We start from the raw sequence: 10,051 nt of genomic DNA, 5'->3' as shown, positions 1-10,051 counted from the left end.
AGATGGAGAGAGACTATTTACAAGGGCCTGGAGTGACAGGACAGGAGGGAATGGCTCACACTGACAGGGAGTAGGGTTAAATGGGATATCAGGAAGAAATTCTTGTGAAGGTGGTGAGGTCCTGGCTCAGGTTGCCCAGAGAAGCTGTGGCTGCCCCGTCCCTGGAAGGGTTGAAGGCCAGTTTGGAGCTCAGAGCAACCTGGTGTAGTGGAAGGTGTCCCTGCCCATGGCAGGGGTTGGAACTAGGTGATCTTTCAGGTCCCTTCCAACCTAAGCCATCCTATGATTCTGTGATTACTGCTGCACCCCCAGAAAGCTCCTTCACATTGGCAGAGTTGTTTGTCTGAGACTTAGACAAACATCTTGGAAAAATACAGTCTTGTGTGCATCCCACAGTCAAAGCGCAGGCACGTATTTATCAGAAACCTATCATGTACCAGATGGCAGAATAAAGTGGTTGTTTAAACACACTGTGACTTAGGGTAACCTGCCATAGCACATTCTCAAAATACGCCGCATGTGTTTCTTCACAGATCTCAACTTAAGTATAGCAATGAATAACTTCTTCAAAATCCTGGTACAACAACATGCCTTTTGTTTCCTACATGTTATCTAAGAGCTGCTGCAGCAAATGCAAGGAAGGAATTAGACCTGGAAATCAGCTTTGCTGAAGACAGTGCTGAAGGAGGAGTTTTCTCTTAAAATGTAGGCCTGCACCTGTGCTGTGGGTGAAATCCTGAGGGACTTGCCTTCTAGAATCTACCCAAAGCACTCAGCTGCCTCAGGTTGTCTGGCTGCTCTCCTCCACAGCCCAAATCTGTGCCTTTCGCAGGATTCTGGCCCAGGACAGAGCTCTGCCTATGCACAGAGGTGTTGGTCAGGTGTGGAAAGAACATGCTTGTGGCAAAAGAACTGGGAGCTGTAGTGGGTTCTCATTCCCCTATTTCGGGACTTTGTGAGGAAGTTATGTCATGCCACGTGGCCAAAATAATCTTTGCCCAAAATCTGGCCATGAAAAACAGCCCTCACTCCCTGCCTTAGGCATCTGTGTTGGACCTGCTTCCATTCGTGCATTACGGAATAAGCTCAGGAGCTTCACAAGGCAATGGTTGTGGTAAATCTCCTCTATAAACAAAACAAAATCATTTGGGAAAAGGCAACTTGCTCTCTGTTTGCTGTGTACCACTGACTTGTATAGATGTGTCAATATCCTGGCATTCAGAGGATGAACTCCCCAAAACTTTAATCGTTGATAATCTGCACCAATTTCCTTAGGGTGAGCTTCTCTGAGATTTTGACCAAACCCAGCACCCCATAAGAAAACATTCTTATTGAATTTTGACTCCTCTCTTTCCGTAGTTTCTTAATTACTCTTTTCAGTTCCCAAATCTTCAAGTAGAGAGAAAAATGGAAAACATTTCCCATGAAGATTTGCTACAGATTTGATTGTTTTCCCTTCTCTCTCTATTACATAACTGTTTTTCCCTTCACTTGGAAGAAGTGTTATTACTCACATGTGATGCATAATCCTCTCCCACACCTCCCATCTCTGCTTTCCCTCCTGAGCATGATCTACTAAATTTTCTGACAATATTTTTTGAATTATTTTCCACGTCTGCTGATGCTGTGAGGGGAATACAGGCAGCAGAGAGCAAGCAGGTCTCTACTGTCACTCGCCTGTTGTCTGAGGAATTAGGAACTAAATTCTGCTTGCAGAATCTCTACCTCAAACAGAGGCCAAAGCAACTTTCAGACCTCAGCTCACCTTCATTATAGCAGATGTTAGTTGCCAGATTTATTGGTTTGATGCCAGTGTGAGAATCTGCAGTCGTGGCTCTCAGAATCCAGCGGGTGACAGTCGGAACAAACTGAGTGGGCTGGATCTGAACGTGACTGCAAGACAATAAACACAGAACTCTCAGTGCAGCTACTCACACACAGTCTCTCTCTAGAGAAAAAAAACCAACAACTTTTAAATCTGTCAACAATGGTTTTATCAGGAGACAAGATTTCTTGTGAGAAGTACCCCGTTCTGTTAAGCATATGGTCAACAACTCGCTGTGTCAAGCGAGCAGTAGCACGTGTCTGGGAAATGCAAAGCACCACAGGATCAATGAAAGCAGAAGAGATATTCAACAACCAAAACTGTATTGGAATGTTCTCTCCTGTCAGTGCAGGGCCCAGCATAAAATCTCAATGTTTTTGATTCCATTCACTCTTTTAACCTACTTGATCATGTTTTTATCATTAAAACAACTTAATCTTTGCCTTATATACATTGCTTTGTAGAACTCTGTTGGTTTGTTGTTTTTTTTTTTTTTAAATCTGTGTTTTTTACAGGGAAAGAGCACCACTGCTCTTTCCCTGTAAGCTAAGCATATGTAGTGTAAAATGGTTTGCCATTATCTAAAGGTTCCCTTTCCTCCTCCCCAGCTCTGAGAATTAAAGACATTTCCTTCAGGTGTTTGCCAGAAATATACAATGGTTTGGGACCAAATGACAAAGAATGGTATCTCAACACTCTCTTAAGCCTTGTGCTTTGTGACCTCTTTGGTTTCATTTTTCTTCCTCTGTGATTACAGGGTGGTGAGGAAAAAAATGGGGCAAAATCCAGTATTTTTGTATTTAAATTTTAAAGCGAGGATGGCTCTGCAGACTCTTCTCAGGTTTGTGCTTTTTAGGACAGGGGTTTGTAGGGGCTGAGGAGCCTCTGGCAAGAGAAATCCTATGAAACATTGGAAGGGTAACCTTAGAGACACCTGGGATCTGATGTCTCTAAAACTGGAAATCACAGAGAGGAGAGTAATTCATCAAGGGCTATTTGGTCATTAATTTTCATGTCAATTATACCAGAAAGAAGAGAAAGCAAGTCATATTATCAAGATCAATAGTCGGATGGGATTAACTGAGTTTTTTTTTCTTCACCTAATTTATAAACAAATATAACACATGGAATTATTGATAAATGGTGTTTTTGATATTAATACTCCATTCCTATTCCATTAAGAGTACTAAATAGGGTTGCTGAAATAGCAAAATAGACCTATACTTTAAAATAAAGCAATGTTTATTAAAGAAATTGAAAAGAAATAATTGAATAATTTAAACCTAACCATGTCTAAAATATAGAGATGAATAACACTTCATGAGGTAGAAAGGTAAATGAGTGGAAGTATGCATGTTATTGAAATATATCTGTCACCAGTTTTAATAATATTTCCATTTTTTTTGCCCAATATCCATGTAGTAGTGAACTTTCTGGTCCATGACCAGGTCTCTTGGGCACTGCAGTAATTAGTAATGAATTAGTAAAAGAAATAATGAGTAATGTGGAAGCCAACATCTTCAGCAAGAAATAGGATTTTATCGTGACATTATTTAGCCTATTACTAAGAGCACAGAAAACTTCAAAGGATATTTTTATCCCATAGTTGCAAGACAAGAGTAAGTCATTATTGAGATAATTTAGTAATCAGACTTAAAGGGATAATAGAATAAAATGTGTTTATTTAGTGAAGAAAAGTTGTCTCAAACAATATTGTTTTCTAATTATTATCAAAGATCTTTAAAAATAAAGAAAAAAAGAAAATAAATAGAATGCATAGTGTAATACAGTCAAATTAAGACAGTTAAATCTCTTAAGAAATATTCTTACTGAATCAAAGCATAGGATTTAGAAAGAACGTTCAAGGTTGTTTGCCAGTGAGTGCTCAAGGTCATAGAGCATCTTTGTGTGCATATTCCAGAGAAGGTAGAATAATTTTCAGGAGGGTTGAATTACAATAACTCTGTTTTGTATGACTGTCAAAATGGCTACAGGAGCTCCAATTTATTATAGGATTTGTGTTAAAAATAATGGAAGGTAAAAAATGAGTTCGGTTAAGTGCCATACAGGGAGAAAGTTGAAATTAATTAATATGAATATGGATTAAATGCTTGCAGGAAGTGTAGTCAGGTGTGGTGCTGGTGTTGTTCTGGAGATTAGAGATGCTCTCCCAAAGCATCGTCAAATGCAAAGCCCACATGACAAAAAGCAATAAATACTGACCAATTTAAGGTGCACAAAAGAGAAAAAGAAAAAAAAAATCCCAAACTCTGAGCTTTTGGTATTTATTGAGGGTAATCGCTACCTGTTTTAATTATTGAGCAAGAATGGAAATGCAGCAGGATTCAAAGGAAGGGGGTATTTGCACACATTGAATGGCTTCCATAAATAGAAATGCAGAACACATTGAAAATGAATGTAAGAATGGGTCCTACTTTTTTATTCAACACAGCACGAAGGTTTAGAGCAAGACTTGGAATTATGAGGAAATTCTCCTTCCTTTGCCCCTCAAGCACACAGATGAGAGCTGTTATAAGAGGCAGAGAGGTGTTTTTTTCCTTTTGCTTGTGTTACTTGATATGCAAACACACATCAGAAGATGGGTTGGGAATGAGCTAAGCTGTACTTGTAGGAAAAGAAGGACACAGCCATGTTTAAATTAGTAATTAATTGCATTGTGGTTAATGTCACAGTAGTGTGACAGCACTATGACTAAGGAATATGGCTTTAGTAGGGATAAAATCTTCTGTTTCCTGATAATTCTTTGACCTTTAGAATGAAAGGCAACCCTAAGAAAATAAACTCAAAAATATGACATAATACAGAGTACTCTTAGGTTAATACACTGCATGTTATTGTCAGGCAAACATACTGCAAGAGTTATGACTTCTTTGTGCTTTAGCAAAAACATGACCAATGCACAAGGTAAATTAGTAAATTAAGTTATGATAAAATTCAGCCTAAAAAAACAAAATGCAAACCATGTCTTCTTATGGTTGCCACATACTCCATGTGTTTTGTGTGTGTAATACAGACAATTAAATTAGTTAGTAAAGAAAATTTGTCTCAGATATCAAATGTAAATCCCATAATCCGGCCCGATTATTGTTTTCCAGAGAACTGGAGGTTGCTTTGGAGTAGCCTCTTTTCTCTTTTGGTTTTCTCATAGTCTTCTCAGTTAATACATGGACTGAGAATTCTTCACAGAAATCTGTGAAGGCATGCTAAGGGTATTGATTTTGGATATTCCTGAATTTGTAGAACTAGGATTTGGATTCCAGTCAGGCCACTGTTCCAGAAGAGCAGTTTTTTTCACTCCTCAAGGACAAATTTTTTACATCCTTTGAAATTCCCAGCGGAGTTTTTTAGCAATAAATATTGACTCCTCTTTGTCCTTTGGACTAAATTGCAATTGCCCCTCTCTTAGACGTCCTTGCATTTTGTCATGTGATTGTTGGTGTTTTCCTTTGTTAGGAAAGCACCAAACCCACAGGTCTCTTTCCCACCAGTTCATCTTTAATCACATGGGGACAACCTCCTGCTGTGCCTTGAAGATTTCCTTCCTGAAGAATCTTCAGCCTTCCTGGACTTCTTTGCCCTTCAGCACAGCCTCTCCTGTCAACCAGGCTCCTAAAAAATCTGAAGTCTGCCATCTGGAAGGTCAAGGTAGACGCTGTGTGGATCCCCCTCCTTACTTCTCCAAGAATTGAGCAAACTCTATAATTTGATTAACTCTGTGCCCCAAATGGCTTCCAACCACTAAATCCTTTTCTGTCCACGAACAGGAGGGCACCTCCCCTGCTTGCTTCCCTCACCAGCTGTGTCAGGAATTACCTCCCACACATTCCAGGAACCCCCTGGACTCTTTTCTTTCCACTGTGTTGTTTTTCCAGCAGACATCTGGTAAGCTGAAGTTTGTAGAGAACAAGGGCTAGCAATTATGAGACTTTTCCCAGCTGTCCACAGAGTATTTCACTGATCTCCTCACCCTGGCTGGGTGGTCTGTAACAGAATCCCACCATTTCTGCTTTGGCCTTTCCCCAATTTCTACCCATAAACACCTGACACTGTCATTGCAATCATTTAGCCCTAGGCAGTCAAAACTCTCCCTAACACGCCCCACCACCTCTCCTTCCTTTCACACCCCTTCTGAAGAATTACAGCCATCCATTGCAGCATCCCAGGTGTGCAAGTCAACCTCCCATGTTTCCACAATTGCAGCTATATCCTGGTTTTCCAGCTGTGCAGTGGCTTCTAGCTCCTCCTGTCTGTTGCCCATACTGTGGGCACTGCTGCAGATGGATTTCAGCTGGGCTATTGATGCTGCCACCCTTTTTGGTGGTGACCATCCCCATACTTGAATAACCTTTGTGTCTGCTGCCACATGGGTTTCCTTCCTCTACCGTGACTAACTCGGCAGACAGAAGGACCTCACCATCACCATTCCTCAAACATCGATGTGCCACCCCAGGCTTAGCTCTAGTGAGCCTGGTTTAACCCCTTCCTCCATCAAATCTAGTCAAAGCTCTTTCAGTGAGCCCTGTTAGCTCCTGCACAAAAATTCTTCTCCTGCTTTAAGACAGATGTGCCCTGTCTGTCCCATAGACCAACCCATGAGTAAAATTCTGACAGTGACACCAGGCTTGGGGCCAGGTGTGGATCTCTGGACTCTTCCTGTTTTCTCCCTCATCATTCCCTGCAACTGGAAAGATAGAGAACACTACTTGTGCTCCTGATCCTTTAGTCAGTAGACCCAAGGATCTGAAGTCTCTCTTGAGCCTTCTTGTTGCAACTTGATCAGTCTATTGAAAAAGATCATCATGGATAGTAATCTGAGGGCTGTAGGAGAGCAGGAAGTTTTAACCCTGGCCCCAGGGATGCAGCAGGCTTTCCTGCATATTGGACCTTCTGTTCTCCTCAGGAGAGAGTCTCCTATGACAATGACCCTTTTTCTTTCTTTATGGAAGAAGTTCTGATGCAGAACATGGATCAACTTAATCTTGGTGACTCCTCCAGCTTAGATGAATCATTGTCCTCCTCATTGTCTGGTTCCTCATCCACTGCAATCACTTTTCATTGATTAACACTCCTGGCATTTTCCTGGATAGCTTTGAAAATACCTGAAACAATATTCTTATTTATATTGCTAACAAGAACTCAAATTCTCACTTTTTACTCCTCATTTTTACAAAATTTTCTCTGTTTAGTAGTAAATTGTTCCTGCTGAGATCCATATTAATCACTTCCTCTAGAAGCCCCATGTTTGCTGCAGTCTGAGGGGCCTCTCTTACTGAGGCAATAAAAACATGCAGGTCTCTATGGCGAAAGGTACACAAGGAGAGATATAACTGTTCTCATAACTCCAGAACGGCAGGTCTGGAGCAGAACTGGGTATAAAAATGAGACTCTGCCCATAGCAAGATGTCTTCATGCTCTAAATTTGTATCCTCTGCCATATCACAGAAGAAATTGGTAAGATAATGTATAGAGCTTGCAGGACTTCCAGCAATATCACATCACGGAGTTTTGCACAAAGGTAAAGTTCCTGTAGGAGAAGAACCTGGGAGTGTTGACTGGTCTCTTAAAACAAAACCCATTTGTGCTTCCATGGCTGTGTGACTGTAGAACAAAAAATCACTTCAGTGTTTACCAAACTAATCTCAAAATCTGGGAACTTGTGTGGAAATAGCACTTCCTTGCACGTGTTTTTGAGTCACAGGAAGAGTGGCAGACTGGATGATTGGTTCATAAACAGAAAAACTTTCTCCTAGATAAAGTGGAACGACTGTGTTAGCAATTCTTTGTGGTTTGGAGGCCTGCCTGTAGCCAGCCACATCATTTGTGGCTTCCTGGGTGTATTTGGAAGTGCTCCTCATAAAAGGTCTCATTCATTTTGGTACACAGAAGCTTGAATCAAAGCATTCTTTATACAACTCTTGAAAAGATGCTGTTGAAGTTGTGCTTTAAGAATAATCTTTGGTCCACTGTATCAGAGCATAAATGGAACAACACAACCACCTAAACAGCCAAAGTTTAAATTTGGGCACAGAAGGAAAAGTGGAAGAGTGAAAGACTGTCTTTTCCATCTTCCAGGGTATTTTGAAGAGACTATTTGTGATCAACAACAATTATGTATCTTTCGCCTAGAAAAGAAGATTTGCAGACATCTAAGGGCTCTATCTTAGGTTGCAAGGACACAAAATAATAAAAAACCCATACTGACCTTCATATAAAAAGGACAATGGCACATGAGATTCAATTTGTTACAGGCATACGTGATTTAGATCTGGCTGTTTGCTTGCTTGCTAGCTCATCTTTTTTAAGTCAAGAATGATAAAATTTCATATTCAACAGAAGTTTTTGTACCAGTGACATCACAGGAGCCTTTTCATAACAATTTCCCAGCTCTTGATGTGTGTTATTCCAATGACTTCATACCCACTCTGCATTCTGGGCACTGGGTGGGCTGAAGCCCCTGCAGAGAGGGAGACATGACAAGGACAGGGCCTGATGAAACATGAAGCAGGCAGACTGGGAGCAAGGCAAAGCTGCCTCCAGGTAAGATTCCATCCCAGACTTGTAATAAAATCGTAAAATCCTACAATGGTTTGGGTTGGAAGGAACCTTAAACCTCATCTGATTCCACCCCCTGCCACAGGCAGGGACACCTTCCACTATCCCAGGTTGCTCCAAGCCCCATCCAGCCTGGCCTTGGACACTGCCAGGGATCCAGGGCCAGCCACAGCTTCTCTGGGCACCCTATGCCAGGGCCTCCCCACCCTCACAGGGAAGAATTTTTTCCATAAATACCAACTTCCCCCAGATCATCTGTGATTGAAATAAGCCTGGTGAGCTGGGTGTGCCCACAACAGCCTGTGGATAACCACTGGCTCAAGAAACTGGGGAACCTGACTTTTACCAGTGCAGAGTCTTTGAAGTTGCAAATGAACCAGTCCCTGAGCAAATGCCCTCAATAGCAGAAGAGGGAAGTCCTTCAGCACATCCATGTTCTCTGGGCAGCATTTTTGCTTTGCCTGGGCAATGGTTTGAGCAACTGCTCATTTGTCACACATTGCAACTGGAGTGACTCCAAGGAAGCTGGGAGATGGTCTCATTGACATCTGGTTGCTGACATATTAACGAGGACTTTGGCCTCTGTTTCTCACTTCCCTTCCTGAAATTATTATATATCAAATGGCACCAGCACAAGGAACAACCAAACTTTACAAGTTCCTGCACAATCAGGAACTGTAAGAGCTGGTTGCAATTCACAGGGTATTCCTACTCTATTGCATGATAAAATATACTCTTCTTCTTTTTTTCTTTTTTTTTTCCCCTTTTTTTTGTGCAAATGTTGGTAGAAAAAGAGCCTGCAATTTGATTCCTTCAAGTGTTTGTGTTGGGAGAGCTCTTGTCGCATATGTTCACAGAGAGTGAACATAAAAGGGGCCCGAGGATAGACAAAAAATCTGTTTGACTATCTGACAAATAGTTACAGAAACATTTTGCATATTTACCCATCTTCTAAGAGAAACATATTGCTGTGCAACAAAAATGTGTTTACTGTAAAACGACATAGACAGCAGCACTCAGAACACACTTGAAAGAGTTGGATTTTGTAAGCAGCTCATTTGCATAGAAACACAAGAACATTTGAAGCCTCAGAGACAGCATCAAGGAAGAGAAGACATCCACTGGGACCAGTCTGCATTAACCTTAGGTTTGCATGGTTTTCTTTTCCTCTCAGGACTGAATATTTGTTTAACTATTACAACAATTCATAAAATCGTTCCATATCCTTAAAAGTGCAGTAAGTTACTGCTTTGCTACCACATTACTCTAAATTCCTCTTGGACTGGTGCTAAATTTATATAACTTTGTTGTATCACTGGCAACTTATATTTCTATAATTTAATGCAAAAGAGATTCATTCTCACTTATGGGGTAGTGCTCCTTCTCAGTTACAGCCTGAGACTGCTGATTTTTTACTGAGTTATCCTGATAGATGGTTGGCACTCATATTCATTTTTTTCTCTCTCCTCAGCCAGGCTGTGCCTTGGTGAGGCATCAAACCAAAGCCAAATTGATGTAGCATATTCAAATTTCAACCTTGTTACTGAAGAGAATGCCAAGAGTTTAAAAAAATGTCAGGCCCTTGAGATGGAAGAATAAAATGCTGGAAAAGAAAACTTTCAAACTCAGCAAGATGATGACTTTTACCTCTGG

Source organism: Corvus kubaryi, unplaced genomic scaffold (assembly GCF_017639235.1).
Source record: "Corvus kubaryi isolate FWS band 111438036 unplaced genomic scaffold, C.kubaryi_AGA036_p1.0 133, whole genome shotgun sequence".
Lineage (NCBI taxonomy): Eukaryota > Metazoa > Chordata > Aves > Passeriformes > Corvidae > Corvus > Corvus kubaryi.
This window is presented reverse-complemented; position numbering follows the sequence as displayed.